At 40.6% G+C, this 21495-nt stretch overlaps 1 long non-coding RNA gene across 2 annotated transcripts; it reads right to left on the bottom strand.

The window, feature by feature from the left end:
• Nucleotides 1–13: 13 nt before the first annotated feature.
• LOC107195571 lies at nt 14–21489 on the bottom strand. Of its 2 annotated transcripts, none has more exons than XR_001516759.2 (5): nt 20581–21489; nt 9049–9171; nt 8340–8578; nt 7133–7266; nt 14–703 (listed from the first exon to the last, which is right to left on the bottom strand). It is a non-coding gene; the product is annotated as an uncharacterized LOC107195571 (long non-coding RNA). The 2 variants fall into 2 exon arrangements; XR_003045933.1 differs by lacking the exon at nt 14–703 and adding an exon at nt 5401–5656.
• Nucleotides 21490–21495: the final 6 nt, after the last annotated feature.

Genomic DNA, 21495 nt, shown 5'->3' with positions numbered 1-21495 from the left:
CTGTCCTTCTTTGTCTTTGCTCCTGGAATTTTTGTTGAGTTAGTCCCGAAGATGGAAGGAGGGTAAACAGAAGGTGGCAGCAAACCCAAGGAGGAGGGAATCGTGCTTGCCCTTGCTGGGACCACGTCATGCTTCCGTGAGGCTGGCAGACGTTCACACCAGCAAAGGCTGTGTGTGGGTCCTGCATAGCCCAGAAGAGCTGACATCACTCATCGGCAGCTTTGGCTCATGATCATCGCCGGGCAGAGTCTAACGCAATCTTCCTCCTTAGCGACGGCACAGCAGATTGGAGGGTGAAGAGACATATCAGTCAGATCAGAGTAGCCAGCTGGCTCCTGAGTCCTTGATCCATGTCACGACTCAGGAGCTTGGGGCTCCTTCCGTATGGCTGATGCCTTAAGAACATATCTCCTCATTCTCCATCTCCGTCTGCAATATCGCTTATTCATTCAATACATTTAAGTCATTCATATGTTAAAATGTGAGTGAAGATGTGATCCCTCTACTTCGTGGCAGTTGATCTCCAAAAGGGAGGAATTCGGCCAGATGAGGGGGGTCAGCCCGACAAGCAGAACTGAAGGTCGGCACTTTCTTAGGCGAGAGCCCACCTCTCTAGCAAGCTTCTCCTCAAATTCTTCTGCTGTCATGGTGGGTTTCCCTCTGCACACTAGATTCTCAGGGAATCGCTACTGTCAGGATAAAGCTTTGTAAATGAAAAGAAAGAATGGCAATACATTGAACTCTTCTCTTTTTAATTTTAAAACTGAAATCTATCCCTAAACAATAGATTCGAAAGATACTTACAGGGTCTTTTTTTTTTTTTCCTCTACAGAAGAGTTGAAAAAGGTAGGAGAGTCAGCCCTGCCCTCTGCCCTCTCCTGTTCTGCCCTCTGCCTGGCAACATCTTAAACACAGAAAGAGATGAGAGAAAGGTAAAGAGGACAGAATCAAAAGCTCAAAGTTCTGAAGGGAGAGAAGAATTGTGCTAATTTCCAGGGTGGAGAGAACAAGGTTCTATGACCGACCCGAACTGAACTAGAGATCAGGAAGTGAAGGTGCCTTGTGGCAAACACAAAAAGTGCCCCCCAAAGTGTCAATGTGTGTAGAGGGATATAAAACTTCTTAAACAAAAGTAAAATTCAATGTGCGGCATGCCATAAAAATTTACCAGGCCTGCGAAGAAGCAGAAAAACACAAGTCATAATGAGGAGAAGATGAATCAATCAAAACGAACCCAGAATTGACACAGCTACTAGAATTAGAAGACAAGAGACATTAAAATGGTTATTATAATTGTGTCCCATATGCTCATAAAGCTAAAGGAAAGATTGAACATGTTAAGTACAGACAAAAAAGATATTTTTTAAAGCCCTAAATCAAACTTCTAGAGAGGAAAATTACCATGTCTGAAATTTTTTTTAAAAAAACACTGGTTGAGAATATTGGCAGACGAGACAATGCAGAAGAAAATGTTAATGAATTTGAAGGCATAGCATTAAAAACAAATTAAAATGAAATAAAAAGAGAAAAAAATTGAAAAATAAACAGACCATCAATGAGTTACAGGGCTTCAAATGGCCTAAAATATTTGTTGAAGTCTCAGAAAAAGAGAGATGAGAAGAAAGAAAAAAAACTAGAAGAAATTATGACTGAAAATTTTCCAAATTGATAAAACTCTAAACCCACAGATCCAAGAAGCTTGACAAAACCCAAAGCACAAGAAATGCATATACACGCCAGAGAATATCACAATCAAACTGCTCAAAACTATTGTTAGAGAAATCTTAAAAGCATCCAGGGAATAAAGACATGTTTTGTACAGTGGTTCAAGATAAAGAAACTTTAAAAAAAAAATTTTTTTTTTTTCATAATAACAGTGCACGTACGAAGACAGTAGAGCAATCAACATCTTTAGGGACAGGAAATAAAAATATCATCAATCTATAATTCTATACCAAGTGAAAAGCATCATAAAATCCTTCTTAAACGTGCCTGGGCTTTTGCCGAATTTCCATTCTGGATGCCAGCTACATTTTTCCTTCTCTTTCTTTCCACAGCCACTCCCGTCCTCATTGTTGTCCCAGACAATTCAGCTCTTGAAGAGTATACTCAGCTAAACTAAAGTGTAATACTGATCGGCCCCACTTAGAAAACAAAGACCACATCTCTGTGTATAATCTTGTACCTCTTACCCTCCCACTTATCCCTCATCACCAAAAGCGACTCATTAAGGTATTTGGTAGACAAAGTAAATCTCTATCTAGGGAGAATTCTACTACTAAGACAATAAGGTTTTCTCCGTTTTGTTACCCACAAAAATTGGTAAAATTATACTGGCGTGGGACAGAGGAGAATAATAAGTATAATTTAGTGCTCTGATCTTGAAGTTTCGGTGGTCCAATTCAATGGTTAAAAGTAAAGTGAAAGACTGGACTTTTAATGTGACATTAGGACGAGTGACAGTGATTTGGGAGATTTTTCCGTAAAGATAATAGTCGAAACCTTTGGAATGGACGAGATCTCCAAAGCTACAATGAGGGTAAACAACAAAAGTCCAAACCAGGAATCACTGAAAACTCACACTGTTTGTCAAAAGAAGAAGAAAAAAAAAAAACTTAAAGAAGAAAGAGGTCAGTCCTAGAGGTCAGAAGAAAAACGGGATGGCACCTGGGAGTTAAGAGAGGTCTGTGATTAAAAAAAAAAAAGGCAACAGAATTTAAAGAGACCTAAAAAGGTCAGTGAATTAGGACTGGGTAGAACCACTGGTATCAGTGATTAGAGGCTGTAAGAGGAGCAGACGTGGAACAATCATTTGACAAGTAGAGCAGTGGAGAGAACCAGGGAACGTGAAGTCTGATAAAGTCTTTTATCCCGAGATAATTGCCCTCTGATGGTTGGAGAGCCGAGAGGAAGAAATCAGTGAACACAGGAAAATTGAGGACGCGAAGGAGTGAAGACAATTGAGAAACAAGGAAGCATGAGGAATTCATTCTTGAGCACAATAGAGGGGAATTTCTTCCTCTGAAACAGAAAAAGAATTAAAAAATGTCTAAAGGACTGACTCCCAATGAGGAAGGCCAATAAACGTCCGGAAAGATGCTTAGTCTAACTCAAGATCGGTGAAATGTGGATGTTTTCAAAAGCAAACACCATTTCACCCATCGGATCGGCAAAATTAAAGGAAACAAGAATACCCGAACCTGGTGGGCATGCGGGGAAAGACCCTCTCTCGCCCACGGCGACATCGTGAACCGCGACGGTCTTTGCGGAGGGCGGTTTGGCCACATTTATTAAAAATGCACATAACATTTTACTCCACCTTCCCCTTCAAAGAAATAATTGCATAAAAAGACACATGCAGGTAGGCAAAAAGTTGGGCCAGGATTTATGTTATCGTGCTGTGTGTAAATGACAAATATAGGAAATAGGTAAATATCCATCAGTAAAGGAAGAGACGAATAAATATTCAAAACATAAAAAAAAACTACGCAGCAGTACTGTTGAATGAAATAGAGCAATATGTGGTACCATGGAAATAGTCCCAAGATATGCTGCTAAGTAAAAAAAAAAAAAAAAGGCAAGCTGCCAAGTAATATGTATGAAGTGATATGATGTATAGCAAAATGCATATGCAAAGCCGTTTATATGTTTATATATAAAAATACACATACGCACACATATACTCATTCGTTTATTCAACCAGTAGTAATTTGATGCCTGCTATCCATCTCAAAGTAGCTTATTTTTGTAAGGGATGCGAATAGAGAGAGAGAAAAAGGGCTGGGAAAATGCACGCTGGATTGCTAATAATGGTTATTTCTGAGAAATAAAGCAGGAGAGGGAAACTTGCAGTGTTCATATTTTTTAGGTACATGTAGTTGTATAATGTATGTTGAGTGCCACCTACTGAGACTCAGCCTCACTCCACTTCACTTATTTGAGCAGGTAACTAAGCGAATTACTGTCATTAGGTTCAAACCCCATCTTACCTATTGAGAACAGCGTTAAAAATGGTGCAGAGTAGTTCAGACTGACAGGAAGTCGGGATGTCCAGCAAGGGATGAGTACGTGAAGGAACAGATGAAGGGCATGAGTGAACGATCCTGGAGATCATCTTAGGATGTGAAAACGGGTCAGCAGAGAATGCTAAGCTATAGATTTCGAGAGGGCTGTGGACATGAAAGGCGAAAACTTCAAATAATGATGAGCAGAAGAAGCGTGGTCAGTCCCACCGGCTCCCCCCACAGCCCCTCCTGTGGTGCTGGTTTTGGGGAGCTCTCGGTGGGAACCAAGAGTGGGAAGGAGCACATCGAAAGAGGGGAACTAGATAAGGCAAGGACGTGACGCTGGGAAAAAGTTAAGAAAAAAAAAAAAACAGTATGTACGACAGAGCAGACACTGACTGCATGATGTCAGCAGCAATGGGGATGAGACTGGGTGGTACCAACTGGATCCTCATAAGAACCAAGTCCAAACCGCCAGGGTGAGAGGGTGGTGCTCCGAGCTCTGGGTGTGGTTAATTGGGGATCATGGAAACATTTGAGCAGGCAGAAAAAAAAAAAAAAGGGAGAGCCATTCAGGGGAAAAACAGAATGAGAACCAGGGAGTCCAGTTGTCACTCCCAGAGCGAGGTGCCTCTCAGAGCCGGGAAAAGCAAGTCCCAGAGGGAAGAAGCCAATGGACACTCACACTCACACACACACATACACACTTTCTCTCACACGCACACCTCAAGATTCCACACGTAAGACTCACCGTGAGTCATATCAATAGCAACAATTATTCGGCCTGTCGGGTATGTTCATTCTTGGCTATGTTACTAAGAGTGAGGATGCGAGAAAGCTTCGTTTATATCTCCGTTTAAAATCTCGCTGTGCTCTGTGAAAAGTTGGGTGCTCGATGATAATTGAGTTCTCTGCTACTAAAGGAAGTTGAGACGGAGGAGTTTGGCAAAGTCTCAGGCTCGTAAACAGTTGCTAAAGAAAGTGTCTCATTAAAAAAAAAATAAATAAACTTCATATGCAAATCGAAAATCAATGACAAATTCCCAAAACAAGCTTAAAGATTAGTGGACTACAGAGATATAGAGAACGAGCAATTCTTTTTTAATAACAGATAACATGTCCTGAGGACTTGCTGGGTCTGGGTGCGACTTAGTTGTTTTCTTATATTATCACCCTGAAAATGAAGCTACATAATCCAAGAGGTGGTGGGAATTTGTCTCATTTAACAAATGAGGACACTGAGGCTTGGAGAGACCAAATCACTCGTCTGGGGTCACACAGTACAGGCGACATCCGGATCCCATCCAAAGCCTAGCCCCAAAGCCCCTGTGTTTAATGCGGTCCATTACTTCCTGTCACAGACCAAGAACAGCAGGGGTGACCTATGCCTATCAGTGCTGACTCTTCCCCAGGCACTGTTCTGAGCCTGGAAATGTTTATCACCTTTATCCTGACAAAGACCCTAAGCTGCAGACGGTTCTTCTTATCACCCCCACTCCACCGATAAGAAAGCACAGATGGGTTCGATAATTCTGCCCACGTCACAAGATTAGTAAGTAGTTGAGCCAAGAGACCAAGCCAGGCAGTTTGGCTGCAGAGCCCTTGATGACAGTGTTGTGTCACGTCAGGGAAATGGTTGGCTTTGCTTCCCCCTGGGAAACAGAGAAACAAGAAAAAGCTAAGGTCGGAGGCAAGAGATGAAATATTTTTTAAAATTTTCCTTTCCACGAGAGTGCGAAACACACAAAAGAACAACAGAACTGGGTTTTCTGTTAGCGTGCGCATCTGCGGTCGTAAGCATGTCAAATATTAGAAGGACAGTAAGAATTTCACAGAACTGGAGAATTTCAGGATTCCCGTATTTCTTCCTGACAAAGTCCCAGGAAAGTAAAGGATAAGAAAATGAAGATTAAAGAGAGAAGCTGTCACAGGACAACTGGTCTAGACTTCAAAATTTTCAGTGTAATGAATAACCGAGAGAGAAGGAATTGAAAGGTATTTGTCACATGTATACGCCATGTTATTTACACGTGGCGCTTATCTGACATTTATCTGTTACGTATCCACCAGGAGAATGTTAGAACCTGTTACAGAGACAAGAAAGCAGATACGGAGGGTAAGGAAACTAAGCGTAGACGCCAGGAGCTTGTGAGACGGTGGCAGCGTTCATGAGATGTGCTAAATATAGATAAATAAGTTAGTAATCTCTGAGACACATACGACGAGATAAAAAGCAGCCTAGATGTGCCAAACATAGATAGAAACGGATGGGGATGCAGGGGAGGAAAGAAGGAAGGGTGGAAGGAGGGAGGGAGGGAGTGGATCCAGGTCTTAGTCATTGTGCAGCTTCTGCGACTGCCCTGAACTACTTACATTCAGGCTTTCACGAGAAAGAGAAATAAATGTCCATCCGCCAAAACCACCCCGCAGCCTCTTGACCACCTTCTAGGTTTCTTTTACGTCAATGAAAAAACTTTTTTTGTTTGTTTGTTTAAGCCACGATTATTTAACATCTCTTACCAGCAGAGAAGAATGCATAACCTAATTGATAGAAACTCAGGAAGGACATCTTGTTTTCGACACTTGGTGGCGCGCGGAAGAGGCTCAGAGAGGATTTCAGGGCACATGTGGGGGAAGTGAAGCAAGCGAGGACTGCGTGAGTGGATCTGGGGACACTTATTCTTAATCAAATGTGTTTTAGAGCTGAATGTGATTTAAAACAATGGCTTCGTTGAACGGAATAGGGTGCACTCCAGGAGAGGAAAAGCAGAGGGTAAAGGAAGAAACGAGGAAGGAGAAAATATGGCTTTTCACGTAAAATGCTTCATGTACCCAGTCTTTCATCCCAAAGATCCCAAATTTACAGAAAAGGTCAAGGCAGAGGCTGAACAATTATCCCACCTATTCAACCTGAGTGTTCTTTATCCTATCATTTCTGGACCTGACGTTCCAATAATTTTATATTCGCCTTTCCAGATTCAGTATTACCCGTTTACGTAGCCACGATGTATCTTACGCTAGTTCTTTTCGCTTTATTCTTTTTCAAAACTCTGTCCCTTCCTGCCTGCCAACTTGTTATCCAAATCCCCAGAGCTCTTGAGTGAACCAGAAACGTGTTCTCTGTGTACCTGGGTCGAAGTCACATAAACACTCGGTGGAGGTGGGGGTGAGCAGGAAATCACTGAGCCACAGAGATGATGTCCAGGGAGAAGATGACAGCAGCCTTTCAAATAAATTGCTCGCACACAATGCTCAGATAAATCTGTAATCAAAAGAGAATCTGAGTGCTCGGCCAAGGAGAAGTTAAATCCCCCGAGGTGCCTCCTTTGCTGGGCTCTTTGCTCTTCTTCAGTAATGGGTCGTTCTTACCACCCACCCCCAAGCTCAGAGGCTATCCACGTGATCACTTGCTTTCCCTGAGTCCAAGCCAGGGCGCTGAATTTGGAATAACCCTTGCATTCAGAGGCTTAGATTAGAAGAAGAGAGAACACTCATACTTAACACTTATATATGACATATATACCATTTCTGTATATCTTTACATACATTATCTCATTTAATCCCCATAACAACCCTAAAGACAGCCATCTGGTTCTTTTATCTCTTAAATAATTTACCATTTTTAAAACAAAATTTACCCCTATTTTTAGTTTGCGATAGGCATGTGTGAGGTACATGTTTAATGCCTTACAAAACTCCATTATCTAGACCATTTTTTGCAGCTGAAGAAACAAAGGTACTCGAATTGTAAGCGCTACTGGCATAAATAAATTGGTAAAGGTATTTTTAAATGATAATACCTACTGCCGATGGGCTTATAAGACAGTGTGATAGTTCTCGAGGGCAATTTGCTAGACACACATAAAGTCTTAGAAAAGCAAATAGCCTTTTAGCCAGCAATTCCACTTCAAGGAATTATTTGATCTAAGAAAATCAGACATTTAACATCTCAGGTTCGAGAATGCCCATTGTAGACTCGTTTATAATTGTCGAAAATCACGTAAATTATGGTATACTACAAGATAAAATATTTTTCGCATCTCGAAACTTGTTTTAGATTATTTAATGACACAAAAAATCGCTATATTGGCATGGAAAATCATTCATCGTTAAGTGAAAAACGTATCCCTTTCAGTTCAAGACGATAGCTTAAAGAAAATTATGTACCTCCCCTCACTCTAAAAAAACAAGCAACGAACTATTGGAATATAAGTATTCGTAAGCGCGAAAGAGAAGAAATTAAAACAATTGCTACATAGGGGAAGGAAAATATTAGCAAAACAAGAGTTTATGAGTTTCCGAAAGATCAAAGATGCTATGGCCAAGGTGACATACTTCAGAGAGGACGCAGCTCGGGACGAGGAGGGGAGAAAGCAGCAGGGGAGGCAGCACTGTTTTCACAGAGCTCCTCGGGTCCACAGGGATGTAGTCAGAACACGAGACAGAACTCAACGCAAGACAGTTGTTTGAAGAGCAATCTGTCCAACGGCTGTTGAGTCAGAGCCTCCTTTCCGGCCTCCACATGTATGAATGTGTTTGAGGAAGATGTCCATGGCACGAAGCTGGAAAAACACCTTTCGAAGGAATGAAACTGTTAACCTAGAGGGGCAGCGGCCTCCAGAGGTTGCTGGCTTGTTTATCTGCGCCAAAAGCCTGCCAGTCCCCACACCACACCCACGAGCTGGGAGCCTGAGTCAGCCTTCTCCTGCAGGGAAGAGGCCACTATCAAAGGAAATGTCAGTGAGTCACAGGTAATAATCGACATCTTTTTATTCATAAACATGATTGGATGACTGAATATCAGCAGACATTTGTTTTGTTTTAAGGAAAAAAAAAAAAACAGCTGTGGCAAAGACAATGCTATAAATTTATGAAACCGTTTTATTTTCCTCTTGGGAGTACAAGAAAATTGCATTTCCCAGTACCCTTGCATCAAGATGGGGCCAGATGACTTGGCCTAAAAGGTGGGCAGAAACATATGATCCCCATCCAGGCTGGGCCCCAAACACCAAGTCTCCAACAATGTGATCTTCCTATTTCTCACCTTTTGTGGCAACAGTGAAAAGCCTCGGATAGTCGGATAGTCGCATCCTGGATCTCTGTGTCATCTCTCCTAGGACAGCTGCCCAGGTGAGCTTTCCGAACAGAAAGATGCCCATTGGCCTTTCTGTAAAAAGCAAACAAAATAAAATGACTTCTATTGGGTTATGCCGCTAAGAACGGGGGCGGGGAGGTTATAATAGGTATCATTAATTAATTACTCTTCCTTATGTAGTAGCATAAGGAAGAGATCAAGGTCATAAAACAGGAAGAGATCAAGGTCATAAAACAAGGTCAAAAGGAAGAGATCAAGGTCATAAAACAGAATATTGACTCCAGAGAAAACAGGGATAATGCAGGAAAAAGACGAGGACATCGATTCAATTCTAAGTCTCTTTTTTTATTCTTCAGAAAAGTTTGAGGTTGTATTTATTGTATCCGTTGATGAAGGAAAGGATAAAGTGAAAACAATTTTTAAAAAAAAAAAAAAGCAAAGAATAAGAGGTCGTGGAAATTAAAAATCATTGCTAAAATGAAAATTTCAGGAGAAAAGCTGAAAAAATATAGATTCCGAACACACGCACACACACGAATCGAACCCATGAGGGGGGAAGTTAAGCAATAATGGGTGAATATTTTGACGCGTTTTTATAAGGTGGTCACTACACTAACATAAGGGAATGATCCCCATGATCAAAGGGAAATTTGGCGGCTGTCGCATGTGCTGGTGAGCAGGACTCTGCCTGGAAGCCTGAGTATTCTCTGGGGTGCCTCTGAGTGAGTCCTCCTCTGTCCAACACCCCTTGATAATAAAAACAGCAGCATCCCAGCCAGCACCCCACAGACTCAGACCCTCTGGGAATAGTGGTGTCCTCCGTCCTATCCCACAGCAATGTGAGCATGCCGAGGTGCTGGTAGAGGGTAAGTGGCATGGGAGGTGGAAGAAGGTCGCAGTGACTATTTAATCGAGTCCTCATGACCAGCTACAGAAGTGAGGACAGAGGCAGCCATGCTTTGTGTTATATAAGGCTGATTTTTCCCCCCTTCCCTGAAACATACTCATAATGGGGGAGCCCTGAGAGAGTACCTAATATTTTAGGTTTCTCAAGTCACCGTTCAATATCCCCTTTCTCTGACCTTTTGATTCCTGTGTCCGTGTGAACAATCTCTGTTTAATCCACGCCCCAGCAGAGCATATGAGTTAGGGTCACGTGAGCGGCTGTAACCCAAAGCTTCATAATGGCATAACCACAGTAGAAGTCTATTTCTTGCTCCTGTAAGGTCCTACGTGGGTGTTCCTGGTTGATGAGAATCACCTCTCCAGGAAGTAAATCAGAGACTGAGGAGCTGTTGCTATTTTGCCATCTGCCTTTTTAAAAATGTAACTTCCAAGATCCTTCTAGTTATTCATATCAAGTCAGTAAAAAAAAAAAAGGACATAGATAAAGCACACCTGTTTATTAAGCTGCTTGACCTTGACCTGGTGACACAGGTTATCTCTAACAGCACCACCCCCATCCCCATCCCCACCCCACCCCCCATTCTCTCCTTTCAGCTTTATTGAAAATCTCCCAGAGGCCCTCCAGACAAAGTTATGTGGTGGTTTTTTACATTTTAGGGGAAAAGAAGAGGTGCTAAGAGATGATGACCATTATATAAAGGTAACTTCTCATTGCACCCTTTCCTCAAAGATGCATGTCTTTCTGTACCGACACGTTCCCTAGGAATCTTGTTAGTTTACTTTAGTAAATTAGAAATATCCCGAGTAAGACAAAAATCACTGTTAGTGGATTTTCCCAGGGAAGCAAATATGACGATTTTGACCCAGGGAGTATAACATTTATGGCCGTAATGCACCCTCTTTTTTCTGGCAAAATAGGAGCCTGAGGGAGCCAGCCTCGAGGCCACCACCAAAGCCTCTGTCATTTTCACCCATCCCCACCAGAATCACCAATGACATCGACACCCCGGAGACTTGAAGTTGTGTGGCTGACAGCTGCATCTCGTTTGACCAGTATGAACTTTTTGAGAAGAAAAGTATGATTCCCTTTGACTGCTTTTTTCCCCCACTTTGGTATCCTGAAATTTCCATCTCATTACTATTTAAAAAATAGTTAAACCCCTACACATTCAACCCTTTATTCCGTAAAGCAATTCAACCCTCCTCAAGCCCCAATACCCAAATTTACACATGCATCAAATACACAGCAAAAATAAAAAGGGGGTCGTTAGCCAGCCTGAAGCACTGGACTTAAATGGCAGTTTGGGAACATCTTGCTGTCTGGGCTTGCACGTTGCATTTGCCCCAAATATCTTACCGACACATTTCCTCCAAACATAGCAAAATAATGTTCCCCGAGGAAATTTTCAAGCCAGCTGTTAAGAGGAAAAAACCAAAAGCATCCTTTATCATATTATACTAACTTTGACTGCTTGAATCTTGTCTCTCTGCCAACCAGTTTTTAGCAGCTTTTTTTTTTTTTTTTTTTGAAATTACTCAATGGCATTTAGCAGATGGAAAAACTCCGGATCACAGGGAAAGGCACACATCATAATTATACACAAACTTACCAGAGTCCCAACAAAAACAGTCGTAAAGGCCTTAATCATTTATTTACAAAGACCTAAAATTATTTCCATTTGAAAAAACAGACTAAGTGATGTAACCGGTGAATACTAACAAAGCAGATTAAGTAGGAATAGACATATGAAAAGACTTCAATATAATCAAACTACAGAAATTCTCCCATTTTAAATAGCATTAAATCCAGCACCCTCACCACCACTATCACTACTACTAAAAAAAAAAAAAAAAAAAAAAAAAGGCAGGGGGAAGGTGTTCGAAAGGAGAATTGCTTGATAAAAATGTTCACGGAATGAAATTTTGTCAATATTCTTCTGGGTATTCGAACTCTAAAGCATGCATCGAAGGAACCATCCTAAAATCTTCAGCTTCCTAGTCCAATGAGAAAAAGAAAAGAAAAATAGTAGCAAATCTCACTCTTTTTATCTTGTTCACCCTTTGAACTATTCGCGATTCCATGAAAAGTTACTGCAAATGATCAGGTAGAAAAGTCCATAATTCTAACCCACGCTAGTTTATTTGCAGCCCATGACAAGACATGCAGAGTCTCACAGGCAACCTTGTTTACTTATCGTGATTGTCAGTCTACAGCATGAATTACCTAAAATCAAAATGCTTTGCTGTGCCTCTTTCTAAGCAGTTACCTCCCTCATTCCTACAAATTCGAATTAAAGAAAATAATGGCTCTTGGAGACCATTTGAAGTAATTACCCCTTCTACAATCTATAATTGGATCATGGATAATTATGTGATGTAACAATAGAATAATTAGACTTGTTTGTCTATCTCTGTGTCTCTGTGTGTGTGTGTGGCCTAGTCATGCCACATTTGCTAAATTATATATTTTTAAATGATCTATTAAAATTAGTCAACTCTATAAATGGCATGGCTAGGAAAGATTTAGAAAATTGCAATGTATGTGGAACTCAAGATTGTATTTTATTTTTCTTAATACTGGAAAGGTTAATTTAAGAAAAATTTTTAGACCAAATTATTTCAATGAGCTAGACACTGTTGGAAGATGTGTAAGCAAACTTGACATGGAAATCATTACGGAGCACACAGTCCTGTGAGAAAGAGTAAGCTGCTCAAAAACCACACAAATAAAGTATATTTACCAACTAGGATAAAAACGAGGAAGAAAAAGCCGTCTTCTGTGAGTGAGTATGATTTCAGAAGCTTTCCCTGAAATGGCAATCTGGGACCTGAGATTTTTTTTCATTTTGGTAAAATATACATAATTTAATATTTATCATTTTAACCACTATTTAGTGGTATTAAGTATGTTCACAGTGCTGCGAACCACTATCTATACCCCAAACATTTCGTCTTCTCCTAAAAAAACTCTGTTTCTATTAAACGGTAACCTCCCTCCCTCCCAGCCCCTGGGAGCTTCATTTACATTTGCTGTTCTATGAATTTGCTTATTCTAAGAACCTCATAAAACTGATATTATACATTATTTATCCTTCTACATCTGGCTTATTTCACTAAGCCTACAGTTTTCAAGTTCCATTCATGTCGTATTATATATCAAAATTTCATTCCTCTTCCTGGTTGAATAATATACCACATTTGTTTATTCATTCACCTGTTGATGGACACTTGGGCTGTCCCCACCTTTTGGTCATTGTGACTAATGCTGTTATGAACATGAGTGTACAAATATCTGTTCTAGTCCCTGCTTTCAACTCTTCTGGCGATATGTACTTAGAAGTGAGATTGCTGGGTCATGTGGTAATTTTACGTTTAGCTTTTTAGAAAACCATCAAACTGTTTTCCACAGCTGCTGCACCATTTTGCATTGCTGCCAGGAATACATGGGAATTTCCACTTCTCCACATCCTCACTGACATTTGTTATTTTCCGTTTTTAAATTGTAGCCATCCTAGTGAGTGTGAAGTGGTATCTCGCTATGGTTTTGTCTTGTATTTCCCTAATGACAAGTGATGTTGACCATTTTTTCATGTGTTTGGTGGACATTTGTATATCTTCTTTGGAGAAATGTCTAGTCAAGTCCTTTGCCCATTTTTACATTGAATCTTTTGATTTTTGTTTTTGAGTTTTAGGAGGTTTTTTTTAAAAAAAAAAAAGTGTATTCTGGATATTAACCAATTATCAGATATATAATTTGCAAAGAATTTCTCTTATTCTGTGGGTTTTCTTTTTGGTTTCTTGATAGCATCCTTTGATATAGAAAAATTCTTAATTTTGATTAAGTCCAATTTATCTATTTTTGGGGGGGGGGTAGGGATGCCTGTGCTTTCAGTCATGTGTCCATGAAATCATTGCCAAATCCAATGTCATGAAGATTTTCCTCAATGTTTTCTTTTAAGAATAAGATTAGGTCTTTGACCCATTTTGAGTTCATTTTTTTTGTATAGTGCAAAGTAAGGATACATCTTCATTCTTTTACATGTAGATATCCAGGTTTGTTTGGGTTTTTTTTAGTATCATTTTTTGAAAAGACTGTCCTTTTCCCTTTCAATAGTCTCGGAGCATTTGTCAAAAATCAATTGACCATACATGTGAGGGTTTATTTCTGGGCTGTGACCTGAGAATTTAAGAATGGACAGTAGTTAACTAGATGACAAAAGAGAAAAATCCCTCTAAGTGGAAAGATGAATTTGAGTCGCAATAAGTATTGACTTCCTTTTCGAGGAATGTAACAGTAACATCTCATTCTTCTATTTCTTTTACACACGCTGCATTAAATTAACCTAGCATTTGAAATCTCTTTTGGGGGAGATACTAAGGTATGCACTCTGGAGTCTCCAGCAGAATAATACAGGGCAGCATTAAATCTATTCTCCTTCATTTCGCAACCAACGTGAGTCATAAATAAGTCACTTTTTCTTCTAGTATCCAATAGGTAGCAGTAATTCAGAGAAGCACAGCCCACATGGTCAAACATTAATTCTCAAAGATAGCACAGAACAAAATTACAAGGAAGAAGAACCTAATTATTGAACAATTAGTGAAGTCCACCTTGTCCATAATCAAATCAGTAATTACACTATTAGAAAGAGCAGTGTTAGAAAAGCTCCTTCTAGGCCATTAAAAGATTTGCGGGAAGGAAAAAAAGGGGGAATTGGTGTTGTCAGAAGGGATTTAATGAGAGTTAACATGGGAAACTTCTGTAATTTCTACTAGTTTTATTTAACGTTTTACGTTAACCGTCAAATGTCTCTGCTTCATTAATCTACTTTGAATGGAATGAACGAATATGATCCAGCTAAAACATTTACTCTATTTTCCAATATGGAAACAAACAATTTCATGTTTTCATTTAGAGCGATTCATATCCCGAAGCCTGTATTTTTGTTGAATTTAAATGTGACGATACCGTGATTTTTTTTAAAGAAATCATCTTCCGACTTTCACAGTGCATCCCCTTGGGTTTATGATAAATAAAAAGCGAGCTCATTTCTAAGTGTCGTCCCTTTTTATGTTATCTGCTTTAGCTGCACAAAGACTCAGATGAAGCTTTGAAAGTATGGCTTCCAGCCTAATCGGGTCTGTAGACTTGCCAACATCGTCCCATTTGTCCTTGGGTTAAAGGTGAGGGGTAGAGAGGAGGAGGAGGGAACGGGCAGGATGGCAATTTTCTCGTTCCAATTATACGTGTGTGTGTTCGCGTGTGTATTTAAACCCCACGTTTACATATTCGATTTTACACTTGTATATGTCGTTTTCACAGTATGATTTTGTACTGTCATTGATGGTCCCATTTTTATTTAAGAAATTCAAGGGCCAAGTGTCCCCCCCAATACTGTCTCATTTATATAAACATTTCTAGAAATGCAAAAGACCACAGTGAGTTTGAGTATGTAAAATGTGAGACATTTTATTACGAGCTACATAAAGAAATTTCACAATGTACTTATGCCACCGACTTACCATAGAAATTGTTCTAGCGTGTTATGCTTATTAAGACATTGTACTTGGTTTGACATCTGTCACTTTAATTATGCTCTCTATATTTTAATGCTTTCTTGTTATCTTTTATCTTTTTTGCCTTTAGATGAACTGTATCCATTTGCTTTTATCTTTTATCTATGATTTATAAGGTTAACGCCCTATTTTAAGGATAATCTTACATGATTATCTTAAAACATTAAAATTCTTTTTACTTAATTATGCCAACAATAACTATTGACTTCCTTTGACGGAAATCAAAAAAAGCTAAAACTGATGACATCTTTGTTATTTCCCTTTCATATTTTTCATTATACTAATCTGGAGTTTAAAATCACCTTAAAAAAGAAGACTTTCTTTTTATATTTACATGGAGTATTTTACTTTTGTTCCCATAATTACCTCTAATTACTTAATTTCCCTATTTTTATTGCTTAGTAATTTACAGATTTGTATTTTGTTTTTTATTGTATTTATCCCACAATTTTAGGTAGATTCGGTGATTAGAGCCACTTTTTCTCAATCATAACCTCCCTAATGAAGAATGCAATTGCTTATTCATCTCTTAATTGTTCAGAGAACATTTGTAATGTGTCTTACTGGAAAACAGACTTGAGTGGTTAATGTTCGAAGAATTTGCAGATCTAATAATGACCTTATCTTGCCTTTTTAAAAGAATAAGCCTTTGGCTGGGGATATAATATTTTAGTCTCTATCTCATAGGGAAGTACAAAGCTGCGGGTAACAAAAAAATCACAATTACAGGCGCTTATTTTTCTCATGTAACAAGAAGTGTATGCGATTGCTGGCTTTGGCTCAGCTGCCAATATGGCCATCACATCTGTGGTAGACAGAATGATGGTCCCCAAAGGCATCTATCTGCATCTTAATTCTTGGAATCTGTTATGTTAGTTTACAAGGTAAAGGGGAATTAAGGTTGCAAATGAACTGACCTTGAGAGGGAGAAATCACCCTGGATTATCTGGGAGGGCCCAATGTAATCACAAGGGTCCCTATAAGAGATGGTGGGAGGCAGAAGAAAGGAAGATAGAGAAAGCTATGAGTTAAGGAAAGCAGTGGCCTCTAGAGGTCGCCCTAGGAAAGGAAGGGGTAAAGATTTTTGCTGGAGCCTCCAGAAGGAGCACAGTCCTGCCTACACTTAAATTTTTGAGCCCAGTTAGATACATTTTGTACTTTTGACCTCCAGAACTGTAAGATAGTACATTTGTGTTGTTTTCAGCCACTGTTTTTTTTGGGGGGGTGGCAGGCGGGGGGGGATCATCGATAAGAAACCAGTGCAATGTCCAAGGGATGGTTACAAAGCAAGACAAAGGAGATGGGGTCACGTCAGCCAAATCTGTGTCTTTTTTTATCAGAAATCCAGAAGTGACCCCAGCAGAATTCTGTTTTCTTCTGGTGAAGTAGCACTAGGTCTGATATTGACTCCTAACTGTAAGAAAGGCTGGGAGTTGGGGGGGCAATTATTTAGCTCCTCGGCCTCAACGTTTGGGGTTGCCAAGTTGAAGAATTGAGAATGGTTTTTCAGAAGCTGATCGAGTGTTTTATCTCTTTCTTCTGAAAACTCTGAAGGTATTATTCATTAATCAGGGCCCCAGAGAAAAAATCTGAATGCATTTTTATTTTAACTCTTGTAAACTCTGTGTTTGTGTAAACTTGCAAGGTACTGACTGAAAAACTTTACCAGAATATATCTTGGCATTGATTTCTGCGGATCGGTTTTACTTAGAAGATGGTGAAATCTCTAAATTTTTAGACTCACGACTTTTTTAGTTAGTTCAGTTATGTAATAAATGTCATGTACATGCTTAATATGGGCCAGATATTAAAATATTTTAAGTTTTGTCTTTTTTCCTTTTATGTATTTGATCTGTCTTCTCATTCTAAAATTATTGTCATTTTAAGATTGCAATTCCTTATTGTATTTTTCAGACCTTTTACCTTCTCCGCTATTTAAAAAATAATCTACTCGTGTCTGACATCTTGCAAGTTCTTCCCAGGTTCAAGTTATATTTCACTGGTTTATTTTTCCCCGTTTTGTCTTTTTTTTCTTTCTGCATGACTGAGGTTTTATTACAGCGATTGTGCTTTTCTTATTTTTTTCACTCCCTTTCATCCCAACCTTTAAAAATAGTTTCCGAATCTGCTTTTAACTCACTAAGAATATAAAGTGGAACTTTTTCTTTAAACTCTTACATCTTTACTTTGTTGCCATGTTACCTCAGATTTTTAAAAGATCTCAAATTTTGTTGCTGTTGCTGTTTGCTCATTCTTGATAGTGGCCTGTCCTCTTTAATATTGGTGCTTAAAGGTCTGATGGGATAGATTCTAGAATCCATATGAATTGAGAGAGGGAGAGAGGGGCGGAGGAGAGAGATAATCTGAGACAAGGGACTATCTGGCAGCAGAGAACCAGGAAATGCTTCAGCCACATGTATAGCTAGAGGCAGACCTTGGAGCAAGGCAGGTCACCTGTCCTGTTTGGGAGAATGGGGATGTGTTCAAATAACACTATCTGGTAACCGGAGCTGGGGGACATGACTGCATTGGACAGAAGGGCAGACCGTGGACCACTTGCTCCATGTCGGACATCATCGTGTCACCAGTCTGGATCTAAAGGGAGCAGACACAGCATAGACCAGGGAAGAAGCAGAGTGGTATGGAGCACTTGTCAACCCTGTCCTGCCAAAGTCTTATTAAGATCTAGAATGTTTTCAACTCTTATTGTTTACATGAGTAACTGCAGAGAGTTTTCTTATTTATTGATTGATTTATTGAGTTGGTGTCATAGTTATTTTAGTGAGAGGAGGCTTCTAGCATTTCCATTCACTCCACTAACTTCCTGGGACTCATCTTTGAACATTAAAAATATGTATTAAAGATGATGGTCTCGGGGGGTGGAGGGTGGGCAGAGTGGATCCAGCAAGGAGGTCCTATGAAAAGCATCATTATTGTAGATTGCAGAAAAAGATGTAGCTAACTGTGATCGTCTCAGCTTATTTGTGGCAGAGGCTGCTGGTTGCCGGTCTAATATTCTTTCGTCTTGCTAATGGAACTTCAATTTTACTTGGTGCCACGTGCATTTCGCAGTTCCTTACACAGAGGTCTTTGTGTGACACAGTCTTGGCCAATGATATCTAAGGAGACGTCACTGGGTGGAGCTTCCAGAAAGGTTCTTTACAGGGTGCTAACTCGGCGGGATCTACGCCCATCTTTTCCTTGACGGAAACTGACAGACATCACAGTTGGCGCTCTGGCGCACATGCTGAGGGCCTGAGGACAAGGCCTCATCCTAAAGAAGGAGGGGCAGAACCCCAAGTCTTGTTGACCTGGGACTTTGATTGCATTCCTGGGTGTGTTTAAAACACTGCTGCACAACGTCTCTGTTACATGCAGCTGTCATCGATCTCTAACGGATAACACGTCCTGTTACGAGAGTAGAGCCCTCCACTTTCTCTCTGTGCGATAATACTTTCAAATGTCTTTTTCTTATTGCTTGGTTAAAGCCATGTCAAAGTAGACGCTCTCATGGGTCAAGTCGGAAGATCGCTCACGTTCAGTGAGCATCAAAAAATAACAATCGCCATTGGTCTACAAATCAGTTGCAAACTAGGTTTGTCCTCAAAACAAACCTGTACTGTAGGGGAACCCTAGAACAGTCTAGAAGTTTAAAAAAAAAAAAAGTTTCAGTTGTCTACATGGGCATTTGACGCTTTTATTGGACAAACTATCTGGTGATCAGACTCCAGCTTTGGGTAAGACGGCACTTGAGGCCACGGGGTCTCCAGACAGCGCAGGGAAGGGCCCGGGCTCCCGTGAGGTTGTGCATCTGTTGCTATAATTAATATTTGAGAAGAGATCGGGGGCTGAGCAGATTCCTTTGTGTGTGTGTGTGTGGTTGGGTTTTTTTGTTTTGTTTTTTACTAGAATTCTTATCATTGAAATTACTTATAAACTTCCTTGCTTATAATAACATTAGCTCGCATTAGCCGTTCTACAGGGAAATAAGGAAGAAGACAATTGTGCCTCCTTGGGGAGTGATAGATGCTGAAGAGAGAAAAGCTCAAGAAGGAGGCAAAAACGGGGCGGGAAGCAGCAGCAGCAGCAGCAACAGAACCAATCAGAGCCATCCCAAACCACCTGGAGTTTTCTAAGGAGTTTCTTTTGGCTCCAGATTTACATTATAGATGCCTGTGTCTCAAGACAATGAATTCTGTGAGCCACAAACTTTATTAAATCCTGCCCTTCGGCACAGAACAAGTTTAAATAGTATTATTTTTAGTCATTTATTCTAAAACACTTCTAAGTGCCTAATATGTGCCAGGCACTGAAGAAATTATAGCCAAGATTTATGTTCGACTTTAAAAAGGAATTCATTACTTCGCTTTTGAACAGCTGCAGATGGAAGCAGAACTTAATAATGAATTCTGTGCTATCTACCTATCTCTAAAATTTAGTTTGATAACACATAGGAAACTATGATACAGGGCCAATCGCAATCACAAATTTAAACCTCTTTGCCTCCAGACTGCAGTAGAGCTTCCTTTGAAGACTGGATGCCTAATTTTATTAACGAAAGAAAAATAATTACATAAGCCTCGAATCACGAAAACTTAATTTCATATTATAGACACCTAATGGCAGTGTAAACAATGTGTCAGACAATAGAAAGGAACAGAGATATTTTTACTATAACTTCAATACATGATGTGTTGCAAATTACAACTGGAATTTCTGGATTTTATAAAGTAACTTCCATGTTTTGTTTTGGTTGATACTTTTATTTTTAAACATATGCTTTAAAAAAAAAAATTCCAATATACCCATAGCTTTCTGGCAACCAGTCGTATTGTTAATACATCTAGGATCATAAGTTACATAATACCACGAATAATGTAAATTCAGGTTTCACGAAAGTCTGTGAAAGCCTTGGAGAGAACTGATTTGGAAATGAAGGCGAATCTCCACTACTGAGTCTCAGAGCAAAGGAAAGAAACAAGATACTGTTAGACTCACCGTTGCGCGTGGACTTATTAATGATGTCCACGTGCAGAGTCGTCCAACGTCAGGCTTCTCAATTAACTCCAGGTATTGGGAGTGAACAACCCTCTTGCCAAGTGGGGACTTGTTCAGCCGCCTTTATCTTTCCTTATATCACTCATTCAGCCAATTCGCTAAAGCCTGTTTGTTTCTCCCAGGTGCCGCCTAAAGTTTCATTGTTTTGTTTATTGTGCTTGTTGGCTCACAGATCTCTTTCACAATTTTCCTCGGTTGCTGATGGCTCCGAACTACCAGTTTGGATCAGCCCAATTGCGGCTAGTGCTTTAGTAAACGCGTCTCGACTAAAAGAAGGACTTTGGAGAGGAAGATGGCACAGGGCGATAAGGGGAGGGGGGAAGAAAAGGCCCGAGGGAATTCCACCAGGTGCCTGTGTTCCCGCGGAGAACCAGCAGGTGGCAGCAACAGCTCGCGGCAAGGCCCCAGCTGAGCGCTGTAGGACCGGAACAATGGACCCCCAAGCCTGCCCTGGGTTTGAGCAGAGGCTGGGGGTGGCGGACACATCCCTCGTCGCGACGCCTCCGCCGATCCTCAACACCGCCCCCCGCCCCCACCTTCCTTGCAGACGCCCGCTGAGTCCCTTCCGCCGCCTCTCGTCCCTGTAGGGAGTTCTCTCAGGGGAGCGGGCAAGGGAGGCGGCACCCAGAGGTGCAGCGACTTGCCCGGGCCATGCCAAGCCAGGCTCCGACCTCAAGACTTCCCGTCTCAGACCCCGGCTTCCCGGCCCTTCGGGGAGGGTGGAGTCAGAAGCCTCCACGGTGAGATCCAGGGTCACGAAGAGGCAGAAGAGTTTAAGGCTGGATCCGAGACACTTTCAGACGCCCCCTCCCTGCCGCACCCCCACCACCCCCGTACCCCACGAGATGTCTCAGT

This window comes from Pteropus alecto, unplaced genomic scaffold (genome assembly GCF_000325575.1).
Source record: "Pteropus alecto unplaced genomic scaffold, ASM32557v1 scaffold22, whole genome shotgun sequence".
NCBI classification, from domain to species: Eukaryota; Metazoa; Chordata; class Mammalia; order Chiroptera; family Pteropodidae; genus Pteropus; species Pteropus alecto.
This window is presented reverse-complemented; position numbering and strand designations above follow the sequence as displayed.